Genomic DNA, 19,503 nt, shown 5'->3' on the forward strand with positions numbered 1-19,503 from the left:
CTTCCAACCTTACGGCAAATCCTTCTGGCCCTGCTACATGAGGTACACAGAATCTGGCTTCAGAGGTCACACATCTCCCAACAGTTCCCCCAGCTCTTTGAATCAACTGCAAATACACTGAAAAAAATCACTGCACTGACTTCAATACCTCCATAAGGCCCAGAAGCCCAGCTCTAAAAACCTTTGAAATAAATCGTGAACTTCAGCCCACACCCAGCTGACATCTGAACCACTGAAAACCTGCTCCAATTACACCCCAGCTCGGCAGCCAGACAAGGCAGCTGTAAGAGTGTATTAGCCTTCTGCTGTCACACCCAAACCATCTGAAGTGAAGTCAGCAGCCCTTAAATCACAAGAAGGGAGGCAGCACTTTCAGTTCCCAGCAAGTCAGAGATGCAGATAAAACTTCAGCCTTAAAACAAAAAGTTGGGTCTTACCTGGGGGTCACCTTCACTGAAGAGGACAAATTGCAATAGTTTTGTCACCCAGAGGCTGTGACAGGGTTTGATGCTCGCAGGCCCAGCTCAAAAGATGCATGAAGAGGCATTACCAGTGCAAGCCAGCTGCAGCCCCAGCCTGCTCCCCTCTCAGACACCGGCCCGTGCAAGCTGCCCTCCCACCCCAGCTCGGGATGCAGCAGGGTGATGCTGAGTTCATCCTTCTGCTGTTTGCCAGGCAAACAAAGATTCCCTTTGATTTTAAATTACTTACAGTTTTCAATGAGACTGAAGCAACTGGCTAGGATCAGATTTTATAAGCAGCATCACGGCATTAATACACTGACTAAATAAAATAAATGCAAGAAACCATCTTGGTTTGGCTACTAAGAGAGAATCTGTCTGCAGCAACATTTGCAAAGTACTTTATTTCTTCTCCTTTGGTACTGATGTACCCTTTCAGGAGCTGTAAGGTTCAGAAAGCCACACACCATCACAGTGCTGCTATTAGCGTGCCCCGCGCTGAGAACCCCAGTGATTGTCACCTTTGTGCCAAGTGCTCTGAGTCAGATCCCTCTGACCTCCAGCGTGGGGCAGAGGATGGCAGTTTCTGGAGAGCGCCGTGGCTGGTGTGTCACCCAAGCAGAAGATGCTGCCTCGTGCCTCAGAGAAGGCCCAGGAGCCTTTTCAAAGCACCCATGTAAAGCAGAGGAATTCCTGTGTCTTCTCTCTTGCTGTGTCCCTCTACAGCTGGCTAAGAAAAAGGTCTTGCAGGATGTTCTTGGGCATTTTCCCAGCCCTGACAGGAGTATCATGATGAGCTCCACTCAGTTCTTCACCAATCTCTCTTCCAACCCACCAAAAATGAGGTACACCTATAGGTGCTGCAAAATCAGCCATGCTGCATCTCATGATGACTCCAATCCAGCTGTGCAGTGCCCAAATCCCAACCCTTAAATTCCACTTCAAAGAAACCAGGATTCACATTGAAAAGCATGCACAAAAAGTACATGAAGTGAAAAGATATGCACACCACTTTCCTTTGCTCACACCACAAATTACACCAGCCCCAGCAGTTCCTGGTCCAACTCTGCAACACTTACTATTTGTACAAATAGATCTCTGTCACTTATCAGTCAAACAATCGCAGCAAATCTGTTAAAGCCCCAAAAGCCCAAGACTGCAGGAGCACAGAGAAAGCCACCACCATGCTCATCTTCATCTCATGTCTGCAAGCAGACGCAGAGTGCAGAGCTGGAAACGCCTCCCTGGGAGGGCTGGTGTCCTTAACTCACTGACGATACAAATGTCATTATCTGCAATTCAATCAAAAAGCAATCAAGACCTGTTTATTAGTGTATTTTTAAAAGGCATTTAGAGCATAGGTTGGACACTTATTGAATTGAACTAATAAATAAGATTACAAGAATCAAATAACTGCTCTTGGAAAACAGCACTTTCTGTGGCAAGGAGCGATTTACAATCATTACCAATTTGAAAAGGAATGAAAAGATAAAAGGAAATCATCAGTGGAAAAAGGAGCAGCCATCCATTTATTTTTACTTTTTAAAGAGGATTTGCTATGAGTGTGTAAACACCACACAGGATCCCAGGATGGCAGTATTTCTCACTGGCGCAGGACTGGTCTCCTCAGTCTCCAAAACTGCTTCTAATATTCTTCTTGTTTGGATTGAAACTTGACCCACACCTTCCATTCATGTTTTGTTCACATATACCTTTTATGCTGGATGACTTTACTCGTCTTCATCACCTTGGCAAGGCAAAAGGGAAACATTTTTAAAAGCTGTGGCATTACTCAAGCTGTGAGGTGGGAAACTCAAGAGAAACAACATCTTAAAACATTCTGCACGGGGGCAAGTAAAACGTCAATAAGGAAATACCATAGGCTGTTTTTAACTTGCTGAAAGTGTGAGACAGCTGTTAATTTCCTGATCACTCATGTGGAAATGGTAACAATAATTAAGAGCAAAGACTAATCACCAAATCAAAGCAAATATTAAATAAGCAAACTTGTTTTCTCGCCCCAAATCCAGCGTGCAAATGAGAAGTGGCAGTCAAAAGTTTAGTCTTTAGATAATGAAAAAGTACATAAAAAGAAAAGAAAGATCCAGTTTATGGCTGCATCGTGTTAGAACATCAGCAGTGGGAGTTATGGGAACAGTTGGAGCCACGTGGTCAAGGCTGGAATAAAAAACAGAGAATGACATTAAAGTCAGAAATAAATTGTGTATGAAAATAGAAAGTGTACAAGGGAAAAGCAAATCCTGCCCTTTGCTCATATCCGATCCTGAGAAAATGTCACTGCTGTGATGACAGTGAGGGCTGTGTGGTCCTGGCTGCCCCCTGAAGGCTTGCGCTCCATTTCCTGTCCTCCCTCAGAGCTTGATTGGGCTGAGGGCTATCCAGGAGGGCATTAAAGCCAGAGATCAGATAAATACACGACCCCTCTTTGCAGATGAGGTGTGCAGCCCCGCGGGAAGAGGCAGGGAGGGAGCAGCGGGACAGGCGCAGTGCTGGAGCCGAGCGATGAGCACGGAGCCAGGGAGCTCCATTAGAGCTCATGCCCATGGCTGTTGCTGACCATGAATGCTGGGGTCTGCCTTAGGGCCCTGGAGCTCCCCTGTGCCCAGGACCGATCCCACCCTGCCTGGGCAGGCAGCTCCAAAGGGCCCCACGCAAGAGCACCAGCAGCGCCCCAGCACCATCTGCTCCAGCACACGGCCCCAGCCTGCTCCTCTCCTCAGACCCCTTAAAAACACATTCTGCAGGCACAGAGAAAATGGGTATTTCTCCTCTACACTGTACCAGAAACTGCAAGGGAGCATCTGACCAAAAAAGCAGAGAGAACTGGGATCTCACCCGTTTTTATAAATGGATGAGAGGAGCAAAGGACAGAGCCAGACTCTTCTCCATGGTGTCTAGTGAAAAAAGACAGGCAGTGTCTTTCAAATACAGCCATGTCCAAAATACAGCAAATATCACTTAAACATAAGAAACCTTTATGTAAGAGTGATTGATCACTGGAACAGGACACCTAAACAAGAGAACTCTCCTCATCCTTGGAGATACTACAAACCCAACTGGACATGATCCTGGGCAACCTGCTCCCATTTACCCTCCCCTGAGCAGGGATGTTGGATGATATGATCTCCAGAGACCTCTTCCAACATCAAATATTCTTCTACTTGAATGGAACTTCACTACAAGAAAAATTAAAAAAAATAAAAAGCCCTCAAACTCTATCTTAGTGACAGAAAGACCAAAATGCAATTCACCAGACATCACTTTATTCAGGATATTTTTTTTGGAACAGCACACATTTTACTGCACACTTGGGAAGTTCTCTGGAAAAGCAACAAAAGCTGTCTTTCCAAGCACATGATTAGAAAGCAGATATTAACCCAAATGCTTCCTAATGGAAACCAATGTGTTCTAAGCAGATGAGACCAGGGAAAAAAGGTTCTTCCAAACCTTGTGATGAAACTTTCCAAGTTTAGGTTTGCATCCACATTTTGGCATTTGAACCTAGTTTAATTACTGATTCCAAAGGACAGTTTTCTAAATATTCATCTTTTGGCTACATCCCCACTATCTCTATTCTTTCTTTCTCTCTATCTCATAGATATCATCTCATATCTATCACAAAAGCTGTGAGGAACAGCTTTGGTTAAAAACAAAAAGATAAAAAATTCTGATGGTTAATTAAGAACATAATGAAAGTCTTATGTAAAAACCTCTTTTTGCATCCTATAAAATGAGGGGAAAATTGGTTTTTTATTATTTATATCCACAAATTCCTACTGCATTTTTCAGTCCATCCTAGAAGACCAGAGAACACATGGATCCTGTTTTTCTGCAAAATACAGTGGGCTCTTTTTGTTAAAGCAGTCACTGAAAGCTGCTACTCTTTTACTTCAAACAAACAAAAAAACCCCCAAACTAAACAAAAACACCAGCAAATAACACCAGCCCGTCTCAGATAACTATCTTAGACATAGAAACTTCTGTGAATAAGGTAATAGTTGTATTGCAGAGAGACGTGGCTAAGGAAAATAGGTCAAATTTTTTGCTTGACTTCAACCAGGTCCAAGGACCTCTTAATAAACTGAGAGCAATATTTCATTTCTCTCAGCCTCCTCTCACTTTGAGAAGCAGAGACTTTTCACTCATATCATCAGAGTGGCACAAACACCAGGGAGAACCACATGGGAAATAAAAGAGCAAAGCTTTGAGTGATGTCACTACACAGAAAATTTTTATCTGGAAAAGTGAATAAGGAATTCCAGCAACGGCCCAAGTTCACTTCAATGAATTCCAAAAATATTTGTATAATTTTTAACACATTTTGAAGAGCAGCCACTACAAAGAAGATGATTGTACAGATGTGTTTACAAAGAAAGGTGGTTATTTTGAACGATTTTGAGCTCTTTTAACAAGTAAGCCAAATATTTTTAAATGGTCCCATATTCAGACAGTTCCAGTGAGCTCCATAACTTCTCCCAGGGTGAGGCCTCAGACCCAGCTTCTCATGAACTCACTGCATGAGTTTGATTCTTTTGTTAAAGTCAGGGTGCAAGAATATCCGCAAATAACTGTGACATCTGTAGGAAATACAGAAAGATATATTTCCATGCACTAAAATGAAGCATTGGTAAATGGTTTAATGAATCAATTATATTTCAAAATGGACTTCTGTTTTGTTTTCCATTTCCTCCCCTTGTAAACGGCGTGCCAACTCCAATACTTCACTCAATAAATGATTACTAAATGAGTAATCATTTATTGAGGGCAGTTACAGGCACGTTGGTCTCTATGACAGGCCATACATAATCACCATAGAAATATATAATTACACCTGTCAACCTCATCTCATGCAACTGATTCAATAACTAACAATGTCAGCAGCGGGCTAAGCTTAGAGGTCTCACTGTGTGAAAATACTCATACATGGCTAAACATCTTGGTATTTTAATTGCCTGTCATAGTGCCAAGGTTCTATATTGTACCTATCTCCACAGCAACAGGCTGGAATGAGTCAAGCACATTTAGTAACTGCAAAAAGGTGAATTTATAAGCTTGCAGTTACTTTACAGCTCTCACAGACAGTGCAAGGTATTCTGAAGACATCTGGAGATGTAGTTGCATTTGAGAGAACAAGTTCAATTTGCAAAAAAACCTTCTTCTCTGCGTGGACTGTATGTGCACACTCATGTGAAATAGAACTCATCATAGAAATCTGAAAATTGTTTCTAATTACAGCCCCTGGAGAGGTCAGCTCCTGCCTGGAAGTGTACACACGCCCAGTGTGACAGGACATTTCATCTCAACACACCAGGACTGGCTGGGAAAAAACTAAGGACTTAATCATGCCGTGTTTGTCCATCTCATATTCTGAATTACTGGCAGGCGAGGCTGCACTGAGAGGCTGCGCTGTGCCCAAGGGCTAAACCCCAGGCCAGCACAGCAGCAGGAGCAGCCAGCCCTGCTGCCCTCGCTGCTAATTGCACATGGCCATGACAAGGGCAACGTCCCTGGGGCTGAGCTCTGAGCAGAGCAGCACCAGACTCCCTGGGTCACCAGAGCTGCCAGCACAGCCCCACGGGGCGCTGAAAGACAAGCGGATACTGGGAGCCCGTGACAGAGAGAATGAACTCTTCAGGAAATGGATCTGAGGCAACAAAACATCCGTCTAGGAAAAAAATCATGTGGAAAATGAGAAGGTAAACAGGCAGAAGAACTGCTCCACTCATTGGCAATGGGCAGTTCTGGAGGCTTCCACACTCTAGGACTTTAAAATCAACAAATGTAAATTCTGTCCACATTCTCTCTAGCACAGAAAAACCTTCACCTGGGTGAAATTTCTATGCAAAAAGTTAAGTTGCTTTCAAGCAATTTGTAAGCTCAAATGTGAATGAACAAAAAGTAAACAACATCACTGAGGAAATCCTTTTACTCACCAGCAAAGCCACAGAACACAAGTGGGTGAGAATGCACAGATGTTTAATTGAAATGAAGTGACACATCTCTACAACCTTACTTACTCTGTAGACTTGTCAGGCTATATTCTTCCCCTCTGATGACTGGCCTTCTTCAATTCTTCTGTGTTTTGGCTGAGTTCGGCTTTCTTTCTTAAATATCACCATGAACTGGAACTCTTAAACATAAGAGAAAAGGTGCAACTCCAAAGTCACTACAGAAAAAAGAAAAAGCAGTGGTAGTTTTCACCTACAAACAAATACTTTTCAGTCAAATGATCAAGAAGAGCATAGCATGGCAGAAAGATCAACCCTGACTTCTTCCTGCATGGTTTGGTGTTGCATGATCACAGGAAGGGGATGGAGGGCAGATGTTAAAGCCTATGAATACAGAACACAGGAAAATAGGAAAATAAAATTCACTTTGCCTTCTTGCTTTAATCTACTGTAAATAAAACACCTCCAAATGGAAAACAGCTAATGGCAAACACCATTTTTAAAAAATGGAGTTATTATGGAACTCATCTCCAAAGACAGGATTTTATAAAACAAAAGAGAAATTAAACCCTGTAAAGACTAGCAGAACCTACTGTTTTCAAACTTAGGTCTGAAAAGGAGAATAAGCCTGGTAGTGCCAGGCAAAGGAGCCCTTCTGTCGAAAACTGGAGCAGCAGAACATTTGTTCATAGCAACGTTCAATGCCAGACTGAAGTGGGATTTCTCAAATTAATCTTAAAGCTTTGAGACATTTTCAGAGCTTTTGGAAGGAGATTCTTCCTACACAAGTCAGGACCCACACAGGCACCCTGACCTCAGCAAGTGCTGTCTCCCTAAGGAGCACACAGGTCGGTTGGGAGCAAGGAGAAGCTGGCGGGGTGCGGGGCAGCTGGGACCCAGAGCACACAGCACAGGGGTCCCGTGGGTGCTTGGCCACCTGGCCGAGCCCAGGCTCAGCACGAGGGGCGCTGCCACCATCCCTCTGCTGAGGGGTGACCGGGGCTGTCTCCTGCCTCCAACGCAGCCCAGAACACCCCCACACACAGCACAGATCCTTTGCTGAAAAACCAACATCCAAGCTGCTTCCACTGCCTGTGCTGGAAGTAACACTGACCCGAGGGGAAAAATCCTCAGCAAAAGGCAGCCAGTGGTGCCTGTGCAGGCACAAGGATGTGGAGACCCAGATTTTCAGCTGGCAGAAATCACCCTCACCCTGCTGGAGGAAACAGCAGCTGTGCTGGTTGTCGCTGTTGAGGAGCAAGCCTGGAGCACACACAACCCAGAGGCAGGCACACATTTCCCTCCCTGCATTTTGGGGTAGGTGCAGTTACCATCACACACCGGCCAAGCTTTCTTGGAGCTGCTCCAGAACATCAATCTAGCATGTTTTCAAGCTTATCCTTGGAGAGCTCAGCTGGCCAGAAGACTTCCCAAACGATGTATTTTCCATATCCTTTCAAAGCAGAGAGGCCAGAATAAGAATCAGCTCAAAGAATTTTAGAAAGTCTTTTATACTCATTGTAGTACTTGAGAAACAGCAAGGGTATCACAGTTCTAAGTGGTTCGTAGTATAGATGATACACAAAGTTACATTCTAAAAGCCTTTCATCCACACACAGCTACTACTGTTTTCTCTACCCATTCTGCCACAAAACTCCAAACCAAGGACACTTCATAAAATCTTTATCCTTTTTCATATCAGCGTTTGCAAGGGAAGGTTGTCAAATTTGCAAGAACTGCTCTTCTGATCAACTTAGTTTATTTTTGGTTTTGCTAATTAGCTCATTTTTCCCTTGCAGCCAAAGTAAAGCAAAAGGAATAGATATTGTTCCTTTATAAACAATGAAAATATAAAAACCTAAAGTTCAAAATAATGATTATTAGAACTCGTTTGAAGTAGGTTTTTCTGAAGGTAATGGCACATTTCAAGCACTGTAAGCTCGCAGGTGAGCAGCTGAAGGAAGCAGAGCCCAGAGCTGGCCTGGCTCAGAAAGCTGCCGTGTGGGAGGGTGACAGCAGCTCAGGGCAGGGCGAGGCAGATCAGCTGCCTGATCTCCAGGAGCACAAAGCCAGGTCACACCAGCCAAGGACCGGCCCCAAGAGCTGCAGCTGAATTTTCAAGCCTCAGACAAGGCCTAATTCACCTCCCATTAAAGTCAATAAAAGCCTCCCATTGATTACAGCAGTGGCTGGATCAGGGCCATACTGATGTTTACTGGGAGCCAGATACAAGGTCTGATTACTTTTATACTGTTACACATCAGATCCTTATTCACTCCATTATTTATGGGCTTGCAAACAAGCAAGAAATTCTGATCACACAGTCATACAGACTCCATTTGCATCCTTGATTGGCATGATGAGAGCTCAGAGAAGGGTTTGAATATGTATTACACGGAGCAGCAGTGCACAGAACCTGCAGGATGCAGTAAAGCAATCAGGCAGCATAAAGAAATTGAAATGGAATTCCTTGGAGAAAGGGATCATTAAGTGCTTAACAAGCATCACTCCGTTATATCTGTTTTAGTGATGTTAGCATAATTTTAATTGTTACCAACCAATCTGTTTTGATAGCTTTGGAGTTATCAAGATGCTAAAAATTTTACGGTGACATCTGAACAATCAGGAAGATTAGCTGCAAAGCCCTCTACCCAGTAGCCCAGTGCCTGTGAATAGACAAAAAGGGGGATCTATTTTCTGTGTGGAACAAAGACAAGACAGAAAGATCAACACAATTAAATATTAAACAGAAGTAATTACATAGGCAGCTAAGTAATAACTAAAACACCCTGTATTTTATTATGCATTTCCAACTAGCCAATTAAATTATACAATATTGTGAATGTGCCTGGCATATCCTGCTGCCTGGTAGGTCATTTAGCCAAGTTTTACTTCTAGTATGGATAATCTTGCTAAAATTTATACTGAGCCAAGGAAACATGCAAGATAGAGGGTTCTACTTTGTCCTCAGCTGACAAAAAGCTGTTGTCCTTTCTAAGAAGTCCAAAAGTCCTCGAGTTCTGTCTGATGCCAGTGGGCTGCCAGATGCAGTTTCAGAGCCATCTGAGGTAGATAACCTAAGAAATGACAAGTGTGTCAGTTTGCAGCCTCAGCCTCACCTACGAGCCCCTCGGCATGGACACCCTCTGGAGCCAGGGCTCCTGCAGTCAGTGCATGCCAGGCACAGAATGTACCGGAGCCACACGGAACCTCAATGGGCTCATCTTGCTTTAAAATGACACACCTGCTACAAGTGTTTGCTGAATCAGGGCCACATAGGCTATTTGCAAGTGGTCTGTAATTAAATGCAAACTAGTGCTCCCAGCAGAACAGTAGCAACTAATAACGATGATGATAAAGCTAAATATTATCCAGAAGAGAGGCAAAGGACATAATTTTTGCCAAATGAAATATGGCAACACTAGGGTTTTAATATGCTTGTAAGAAAAGCTTGCAAAATCTTTGGCAGCATAAGACTGAGCCTTCCATCTGGATAAATAAGGATCCAGGCTGAAATCTGACAAGTTTTTGATTTCTTTAGGGAAAAACTCAGAACCTAGCAGCATATACTGCCCTTCAATCAAATGATACTGCTATTTAACAATTGCCACCTTAACAGCTCATCTCTCTGATGAAACTGTAACTGGTTGTAGTTATTCAACTCATGCCCATAAATGAGTATTGGAAAATAATCTCTCTCAGGAAAAAATTGTATTCTTTACCTATGAGGAGAAATAATAATCTTGAGATTTGGGGTTAATCTGATTAGTCAGGACATTGTCAGAACCAGGATGGCAGGGCTTAGAAGTGCCCTGCTAAATCAGGGTCACACTAAGATACCAGAGGATCTGGCTTTGTTAAGCTCATCGAGGTCAGGCACGGGCCTTTGAGCCGGTCCCACAAAGCCCCCAGCCCCTTCTGAGGGGGCTGCCACAGGCAGGGCACAGGTAGAGAGCAGACGCTCCAGTCTGGGCACTCAGCATCAGCCTCGCCTCTGATTCCGAAGGCTCAGGAGCTGCCAGCTCCGTACTCATCAGGGAAGGCACTTCCACCTGAGCTGCAGGCGCGTGCTCACTTCAAACAGCCATCACAACAGGGCCACCACGCAAGGGCAAGGGTTCAGGGAGGGCTGCTGCGCCACACGTTCCCCGAGATCCTCGCAGGGAAATCTCTTCTGCTGGGCACGTGCAGCAGCTCCTGTCCTTCCTGCAGATGGTGGACATCAAGGGACTCTGCCGAGGTGACAGAGCTTGCTCTGCAGACTGGCACTGCACCTCTCCACTGGTGATGGGGCCCTGAGGAAAGAAACTATCAAATGCTATGAAGATTGTCACTAAGATTTCCCTTTTTTTCAAGTTCAGGCAGTGATGTTTCTTTCTTTCACAGTCACAGGTCAAAGTTCTGATTCCTGCTGCCAAAGAGAGGAGGGCAGTGTGATGGGTTAGACCCTGGTAAATCCATCTGTGACACAAGATTGTTTTCCAGCCCTCTGTGGGTATATTCAGGAACTTTACTGTAAGAGTTTTCAGGCAATTTCACAGGCACTGACACTGGGCAATAGACAACACCAAAACACCAGTCAGTGTCTGACTTACAGGGCTTGGTTCCCTCAAGAACATGTGCTAAACATATTACTTATAAATAATTGGATTCAAAAGGGTAGCAATAGCTTCATAAGCAAACAGAGCTTTAGAATAATTAGGAAAAATATTTTAAAATTATGCTGACGTACTACAAGAGGACTCGTCTTTGAACATCTAAGGAGAAAATTAACCAGTAATTAGGCAAGTTCCTTGATCCATCTAAAATAGTTCTGTGCTGCACCCCTGGCAGCAAACTGGAAGCACCAATAGCCTTGACAATGAGTGGAACTTTCAACAATAATTTTGTGCATTTGAGGAAAAATCTTTCAAAGGCTGAAATACCTACTTCAAATAATCCAGTGGAACATCAGGGTTAAAGATAAAGGATTTGGGATGCCACACATAACAGTAAAGCCCAGAGTTCTGAGAGTAGAGGTGTTTAGGCTCAGCTCCTGCAAATCTCATCCAAAGGGGGTAGAGACAACAGCCTAAAAAGAGCAGCTCTGGAGGGGAAGACTCCACCAGCAGCGTTTTCTCAGGGGCTCTCACAGCAAAGCCTGGCTGTGCTGACTCGTGTGGCACCTACCTGGCGTTTTTCCTGACATATTCCTGGAGATGGAAGGGGGCCCAAGGGCTGTGCAAAGACCATACTGTCACTCCAGGACAAGGAGTGCAGCGTTTGCTGTCTGCATCAGTAAGAGAAACTCAGGACCTGAAACTGCTTCCTGGATGTGGGGGTATTTTAGAAGCTTTTTCTTGAGTCATATTTCTTATAACAATTTTGCAGCTACTCCAAATCACAAACACTTGAGCCAAATCTCAAAGAGTGCCATTCGAAAAATGAAACCTCTTTAATCTTTTCAGGGAGATAATCAACTTAAGTGGTTAATAACTTCATTGTTTTAGAGGAAACTGGTAAGTACTTGTATTCTGAGAAAGCTTCAGAGCAAAGACACTAGCTAGAAAGAATAAAACCAAAACCAAAAGAGTGAAATTATCCAGTCTTGGTGTTAAAAGCCTGAAACATTTTAAAGATTAAATAAGTATTTCGTGTTACTATTTTTAGCTAAAGAAAAACAGCATTGTCCCTATTAGACATTTCAATTTACTTGAAATAATTGTGCCTCGGTAGCTTACAAAGGAGTGATTACATACAATGTGACAATTGTGTTACTTACTACCCTTGACATCACTTCAGTGAGGGTCGCTCTAGTTAAATATTTCATTTGCTATAATGTCCATCTTCATCAAGCTATTTTTGAAGCAAACTGAAAAATCTTCAAATCTTTGTTTCTTTGTCTTTGTAAGAAGAGGGCCCTGTTCATTGTTCCCTTTAATACTTAGCAAATTGCCAGAGCAATTCACAAAGCCCTTAAAAGAAAAGGGCATGCTGGAGAAATTCAAAGTAACTCATGGAAAATGTCCTTTTCTCATTTTCTTAGTCTTTTCCACTGTCAAATACCCTGCCTAAGTCCAGTCTGTCAGAGAGGCAAAGATGCTTTATTAACAGTATCCTCATAAATATTCTGCGCTTGAATGAACAAGATGAAGGATACTTGACATTTAAATGTTTCTTACAACTTCATTTATAAAGCAATTCTCTGATATCAAAGCATGCCTCCATAGTTACACATGAAAAAAATTACAGCCTTCTTAGACTCCTCCATAAGTGTCTTACCATCAGAGATACAGCACCATTTTCTTAAACCCATAAAGAACTGAGTTCTGTTTGCCAAATCAGAACCACCCGGGTAACACTGCTGAGAAGGACACATCACTAAGCTTCAGTGTCTGTAACTTACCTACAAACCTTCACCACAGAAGCAGGTTTCTGTCCTGGGAAGACTGAGAGCTGGAAATTATGGCATTGCATGGGGTACTGGGGAGTGGAGGAAACATTGCAGTGAAGTCACACATCAGGCACCTCCTCTGCACTCTCAGTCTGATCTGCATCGCTGCCTACAGAAGCTGAGGAGAGACAGGAAAACTCAGAGGCCTCCCCACCCTGCAGAGGTGTCTCCAGAGCAGCAGGGCAAGAACATTTCCAGGTCAAAAGCAAGAACTCCAAAGCCAGCAGCTTTCCAACAAGTGGTTTGTACATGTACCAGAGGCTGATACTGATCCCCACAAAACCTGAATTCTCATTAACACTTCCATTACTTTTTCTATAGATTGGAGATCTTCTTAAGTACTCTGAGACAAAGAAAAAATAATCATTTTTAAAATGCACTGCATAAGTATTAGTTGGTTGTTATCATTATTATTATTAATAGTACTGTGTCTTCATATGGTAAATATTACTTCCTGCTTCTCCCATCAGCATGAAATAAGCCCCCTATGGAAATGTCATTGTGCAGATCTCAGCACAGGCAGGCTGACCTCAGTCCTCAGGAATTAATGCACAGCTTTAAAGAAAGTCACACCAGAAGCATACATTACTTTATGGGTTTCTCTGTAAAATAACCTATCCCTCTTTGAGGCATGATTTAAAGACAGAGCCTGCAGGACATAAATCACAGCTGCTAAAAATACAAACCCCTTTAAGACATCACTCCTTAACAGCATCAAAATCTTCACAGGAAAAGACACCTGCCCCAGCAACAGGGAATAATCACCTTCTCCAAAGCACGTGTTGGATGCCTGCTGGAGTTAGCAGGTTCACAGTGCCAAGTTTTCCTTTGGAAGAGAAGACAAGTTTCAAAATGCAAACCAAAAACCCGTATTTCCTCAAAAAAAAAAAAAAAGGAGCTACTTTTCCAAAGGGTGAAGTGTATTACAGAGAAAAAGGTGCACAAAGGTCTCACACAACTCCCTGGGAAAGGCTGTCCCATTCTTGCACCCCAGTTAGCAATGCAGTCAAGCCAGGACATGGGAACTGGCTGCTAAGAGCCACCCTCGCTTAGTGGCTTCACTACCCCAAACTACTGGTAAGAGACAGATTCAGAGAGTTAATTTTATGTAAGAGGTCTTTCTCCAAGTTCCTTTTGGTGATGCACTAGATCATCAGGTCTTTGAAGCAATAAATAATTTTGATTTCATTTTCTTTCCCTTCCTACCAAAGTAACAATGCCATCATACTTAGGCCCTTTTCTTTGGTTAACAAGACTTTCCAGCCACCATGAAAAATGTTAAAATGTTGATAGTTTCATCCCAAATTGGAATAAACTGTCTACAATTTACCTTATTTTTTCAAATGGACACTTTACCAGACTTTTGATGAGCTTACAACACATTGCTTCCAAGTCTTTCTTTGCTCATCCCATCTACACTCTACTTAACATTAGAATAATTTTACAGAGTACAATCCATGTGCATCCACAGGGCACAGAAACGTTGAGCAGAAAGAGCACAGTTTGAAAAAAACCCCACAGATTTTGTCAAACCAATATCATCTTACCACAAAATGCCTGACACATTTTGCTGGTAATACCAAACCCAACAAAGTGAATGTTCTCATATATTAGTGTAAGAACTGGACAGCATACAACTCAAAGCAGAGAGCAGATCTGGCAGCAGCTTTCTCCTCCCCTCCAAAGTGACCTGGGTTACACAGGGCTCTGCTCTGTACAGGCTCTGACAAATATTCACCTTTCAGCCCCCTGGCCTCCAACACTTCCAGAGATGGCTCAGCCACAGCTTCTCAGGCCAGCATGTTCCAGTGCCTCAGCACCCTCACAGCTTCAAACTTTCCCTCCTCTTGCCCTTTACTGAAAGGCTTTAAATTCCAAAACAATGATCCAATTATTAAAGAGAAAAAAATTACATCATCCAGAAAAAAAAAAAAAGAAAAAAGAAGAATCTCAGTTTGAAGTGAAGGCGGATTATCCTTGACTAAGGCTGGCCCAGTGCAGAAGCTTGTGCCTGAGCCTGGCAGCTCTGATGATGAAAGGAAAGTTACTTGCAATACCTATCTTGGACCATGAATGACATTCCTTTCTCTACAAATTTCCCCACCCACATGGCAAATGTTGCATTAGCAGATGTTCATGGACACTGTAAAATAGGTGGCTTTTCCCATATATTTTTGGTGCTTTTGTGTGGTGTTTTTCTGTTTCTTCATTTTTGCAATTAAACTGCTTGACTTCAGAAGTTATTGGCACACAAAGTGCAGCAGAAGAGATAACAAAGCCCACAACAACCACATGAGGCAAAATAAAAACAAACAAACAAATAAATAAAAGCTCGCTGTATTTCGATTTCCCAGCTGGAAGTGAGAAGGATATTGGGAATGCTCATGAAAACATAACTAAAGATAAGAACAGTCATCCAAAAATGTGTGTCTCAGAAAAAATACCCTAAAGATCCTATTAAAATATTCTGGATAATAGGTAACCGTCAGGCTTTACCCATGAGCAGCACTAATCCTGGCAGGCATCCTGCCCTCAGCCATCCCAGAGGATGTTCCTCCTGTGCACACAGAGCTTCCTCTGGAAATGCTAGCCAGGTCCCAGCAGCAGTGAAATTACCCTGTCAACAGGGCTCCTTCACAGGGCTGCAGTATCTCGCTGACAAAGCTCTCATGCTCCACAGCCCCACTCCTGTCTGATTGTCATCATCTCAGAAATCTCTGCAATATGCTCCTGGAAGGGGCATGACATAAAGCAAATGGAACCAAGCCTTGGATGGGGAATTGTCCCAGGAAGCATCCATGCTAGACATTGTACAATCCTGAACCAGATGCTTCTCAAAAATGTTATCCTAGTGGCACAATTCACCTCATTCCCATCTCTCATTTAAGACCTCACACTTACAAAGTCTACAGAACAAGGCACATGCCCTTCTGATATGTCAGGGACTTTTTTTGCCTTGTGGAAGCTTCCCTGCTGAATACTCCCATGTATCCAAAAGTAGACCTTATCCCCTTTTAAAGAGGCTAAGGAGGGAAAAGAGGATAGACAAATATTTTCATGAGAAAGAATTTCTTCTGTATGCCTTCGTCTCCTGCCAACATCCCAGGTATACCAGCCCCATTTCCCCTTGGACTAGGCAATAAAGACAGTTGAAGTCTTCAACCTAACAACAGTGTCCTTACTTGCTCACCATGCCTGAACATGCAAGAAAGGAATAAAAAGGAGGAGGGAGAAAAGATGAGAGGTGGTTGCTGGAACAACATCTGCTACATCTAGGAACAGAAAGCAAGTGCACAGAAATTAGGGCCATATACACACATTCAACAACCAAATATGTAAGCATGGAAAAACCATCAGGATTTCACAAGTTAGGATTCTCCTGCTCTTTTACACCTTATTATTGTTACCTAACTGGATGGGGTCTCTGCAAGGAACAAGCCCAAGATGTACCAATATCGAGGTTAGGGACAAAAGCCCACTTTGGCTGCAGCAGGGCAGTCCAGCACCTGCAGCAGCACAAGCACAGCTCAGTGTGAATGAGCACCCGCCCAGGCCGAGGGCTGCAGGCAGCCTGAGTCATCTTTCCACAGCACTTCCCTTGCAAAATAAAATGTGGCAACATCCTCCTTGCAAAGTGCAGTGCCTGACACCCCTACCCAGATAAGAGAGCACAGAGAGCAGCTTATCTCACCACCCTTCACCAAGCCCTGAAACAGATACAGTGCTTTTAAAGCACTTAGCACTGCCCCTCCAGACACCACTGCCACTCTAAACCCAACACTTCAGCTCAAGTTCACATCACTCCCTAAGAACTGTACCTAGCCTGCAGCAGAGAGCTACCAAAGTGTTCTTAGCCATTCCCTGCTCCCACGCTCCCTCCTCAAATTAAAAGGCTGTGGCAAACATGGAATACAAACAAATTCCCCGTGTTCAGTGGCACACACCACATTTCTGTCCATTATTAGATGTGACAAACACGAGAGGGGGCAGAGCAAAGGGCAGGGCACTCAGCGATCTTGTCATACAGAACTTCTCAAACATGCTCAGAGCAGTGTGGGATTACTCAAGGCTTCCCATGCGGTGGGTCAGCAGCACCAGGCGTGCAGCAAAACAGCTTCCTGGGAAACCCAGACAGAGCAAGGGGAAAAAACAGCCCTGTGCACATCCTGTCAGGCACCTGGCACACACCAGTGTGTCCTTCAGGGACTGTTCACCACTTTGGTCTCTTCTACTATCACCTTTTACACTAAACCCAGCCCACTGAGAGATTTTGTCAGGTGCAGAAAGAGGTCAGGCTAATGCCAAGAATTTGGGGACAGAAAAACCTTGAGCTCTCCCACTCTTTTCCATCACATGTTCAAGGTAAGAAAACGCTGCTGGCACATCCCTTTAATGTCCTGCTCCCCAGGGCACACTGCAAGATGGCTTGTGCTGGGGCATTTCAGCCTTCAGAAGACAGAAAGCAATCCCTGAAGCACCACACTGCATGCAGCATCTCCCTCTACCAAACTGCCTTTCCTAGAAATGCTGCCCCAGGTCTGGTAAGTGCATGGAAATGAAGTCCTTGCCGTTCAAGAGGAAGGGAAGGCAGGCATCACTACCCCAGGCACACGTGGTTTCTCCAGACCTGGGTAGCCACCTCACACTGGGCTGATGTGCACTGTTTATTTTTCAAGCATCTTCAGAGAGCAGCTTTCCCTTGTGGCAGCTCTCCTGCACAGGCTCTGTTCTTATGCAGACAGAAGGCTGCACTGCTGCTGCCTTTTTGATCTTGGGGCCGAGGTGAGGGGGCCAGAGGAGGGGAATGCAGTGGGAATTCCTCCACCCTAATGCTATTGGTTTGCTTTTCAAGATGCTCAGCAGCACTGCACGAGACAATCCTGTGCAGCAGAGGCTCTCTTTAAGATGATACCCTCACTTTCTCGTGTGACCTTTATTCCCTGTTTGCTTTCCTGGGAGGGTGAGAAGGCTGTAACCGACCTGGAGCATCCCCGTCTCCAGGGCTGCTTTGGCTCACACAGCAGCATCTCCATCCTCACAACTGCTTCTCCTAGCAGATGTTAAATACAGAGCAAGGGGTGAAAACCCCTGGCACAGTGATGCTTGTGTGGGCACCTGCCCTCTCCCATGTGGCTCTTGCAGCTCCTAGCTCAGCCAAAGCAATGAATGAGGGTGCAGGATGGCACGGCTCTCCTCAAGAGCATTCTCCTTTTTGCTCCCTTGCTGGCACCTCCTTCCTCCCAGTTACGCCTTTCCCACCAGTTCCATCCAGGTGGCAGAGTCCAGAAACAATAACAGGGCTATTGAAATGGCTTTCTGCTAGAGAAACAGCAGCAGCAGTGGCTGCTGTCAAGAGAGAATCTACTCAAATTTTTCAGAGGTACTAGGAGAAAGCAAAGATAATCCAGCCACCAGCTTTAAAAGACACAGGAGAGGCCACTCACATAACCAGCTCACCTTACATGCTCCAGGAGAAGCCAACACATTACATTTCACTGACATTGCCTCCACCCACAGAAAAGGGCTGATGGCTGCTGAGGAGTCTGCCTTGGACTCAGCCTCTCTGCACTGGTATTGTGCTTCCAGAGCAGAGGAGGAAAACGTCTTCGGAGATGCTGTGAGACAGAGCTGGACCTGAGGTCTTCCAGTTGCCTTCTAGAGATGGCACCAGGGTAGTCCATGAGGAAGAAGAGTCAAACAGATGCTTGGACTTAGAGTGGACAGGATAGAATCACTTCAAGAATTGTACATTGGGAGTTTTTGTATTACCACAAACATTAATTTCTACAACACTGACCAATATTAGCACTAGTTTACAAACTCTTTTTCCTTTAATGTCTTCAAGTCCTCAAAATGTATATTTTTCCCATGAATTTTCAAATGCTCAATATTTTCATTGCAGATATTTCTAGAAAATTCACCACTAGCTCAGCATTTCCTATTAAATTATCATTGTGGCCATCCTTAGCAACTTTAACTTATGGAAACGGGTCAAACCACAAAAATTCACACCTACAGTTGTGCTGTATATAGATACCCAAGCAGACAGGAGCCACACCAAGCAATGTGTGGGAGGAAGTGGCCAGAGATGTTCGCAGAGTTATTGCCTCTTTTAGACACCAAGCAGAGATCTAAATAGATCCAACAAATGCAGCTGAAGGTCTGTGTGGCTTTATATGGGAATTTTGTGGTCATCAAAGCTTCAGATTAGCATTTCAAGGGGAAAGCAAAGTAATTATTATAGTTTGTTACTAATTTGCAAACAGCCCATTTCCCACCATACATATTAAGAGTATCCTGAAGACTTGTACAGCCTCAAGAGGAATAAAACCCATATTATAGTAATAATATGGGCAAATTACATGTAAAGCTGAGAGAAAATTAAGTTTTCAAATGCCGTATTAAAACATATGAGGAATCAGCCTCCCACCCAGCCAAATGTCAGGAGGGAAGAAAAGACTAATTCAGCCCCATTTTATACCCACGTGACCCAAAGGATGCTGGATGAAAAGGCCTCCTTGTACCAGCAGCGCTGCACACTCCTGCAGTTTCATCCCAGTCTTGCAGCAGCTGGTGCTTCCAGGAAGCCTGAGAACCTGCAGGCACGTCACTCACCCAAATCTAGGCTCTGCACAAAGAA

General features: G+C 44.0%; 1 long non-coding RNA gene across 2 annotated transcripts in view; it reads right to left on the bottom strand.

Moving 5' to 3' along the window:
- Positions 1-739: 739 nt before the first annotated feature.
- Positions 740-19,503, bottom strand: part of LOC118698880 (uncharacterized) — a 36,397-nt gene continuing 17,633 nt past the window's right edge. The window contains exons 2-4 of one of the 2 annotated variants that reach the window (XR_004981961.1): positions 19,349-19,491; positions 6,500-6,648; positions 740-2,639 (exon numbers count right to left, since the gene is read on the bottom strand). This is a non-coding gene — a long non-coding RNA (uncharacterized LOC118698880). Of the gene's footprint in view, positions 2,640-6,499; positions 6,649-18,320; positions 18,403-19,348; positions 19,492-19,503 lie in introns of those variants that run through there. The other variant, XR_008508628.1, reaches the window with a different exon arrangement.

Source organism: Molothrus ater, chromosome 14 (assembly GCF_012460135.2).
Source record: "Molothrus ater isolate BHLD 08-10-18 breed brown headed cowbird chromosome 14, BPBGC_Mater_1.1, whole genome shotgun sequence".
NCBI classification, from domain to species: Eukaryota; Metazoa; Chordata; class Aves; order Passeriformes; family Icteridae; genus Molothrus; species Molothrus ater.